Below are 606 nucleotides of genomic sequence, written 5' to 3'. Positions count from 1 at the left end.
CCCTTTTCAATTAAAACAAAAAGAATCAAATACCTGGGAGTCAACCTAACAAAAGAGGTAAAAGACCTTTACAAAGAAAATTACAAAACACTGTTCAAAGTAATACAAGAAGACACCATGAAATGGAAAGACATCCCCTGCTCATGGATCAGGAGAATTAACATCATCAAAATGGCCATACTGCCAAAAGCAATATACAGATTTAACATCATCCCAATAAAAATCTCAATGACATTCTTCAAAGAAATAGAAAAAAATACTGATGAGATTCATATGGAACAACAACAAAAAACCTCGAATAGCCAAAACTCTCATGACTAAGAAAAAACAAAATGGAGACATTACAGTCTCAAGCTTCAAGCTATACTACAAAGCTGTAATAATCAAAACTGCATGGTACTGGACCAAGAATAGGTATACAGACCAGTGGATTCGAATAGAAAACCCAGATATAAACCGACTGGTGTATGGGCAGCTGATCTTTGACAAAGGAGCAAAGAAGATACAATGGAACAAAGAAAGTTTGTTCAGCAAATGGTGCTGGAAAAACTGAGAAGCTACATGCAAAAAAATGAAACTAGATCACTACCTCACACCATGCACAAA

Source organism: Condylura cristata, unplaced genomic scaffold (assembly GCF_000260355.1).
Source record: "Condylura cristata isolate star-nosed mole 26May11 unplaced genomic scaffold, ConCri1.0 scaffold00008, whole genome shotgun sequence".
Taxonomy (NCBI): domain Eukaryota; kingdom Metazoa; phylum Chordata; class Mammalia; order Eulipotyphla; family Talpidae; genus Condylura; species Condylura cristata.
Note: the sequence above shows the minus strand (reverse complement) of the source record.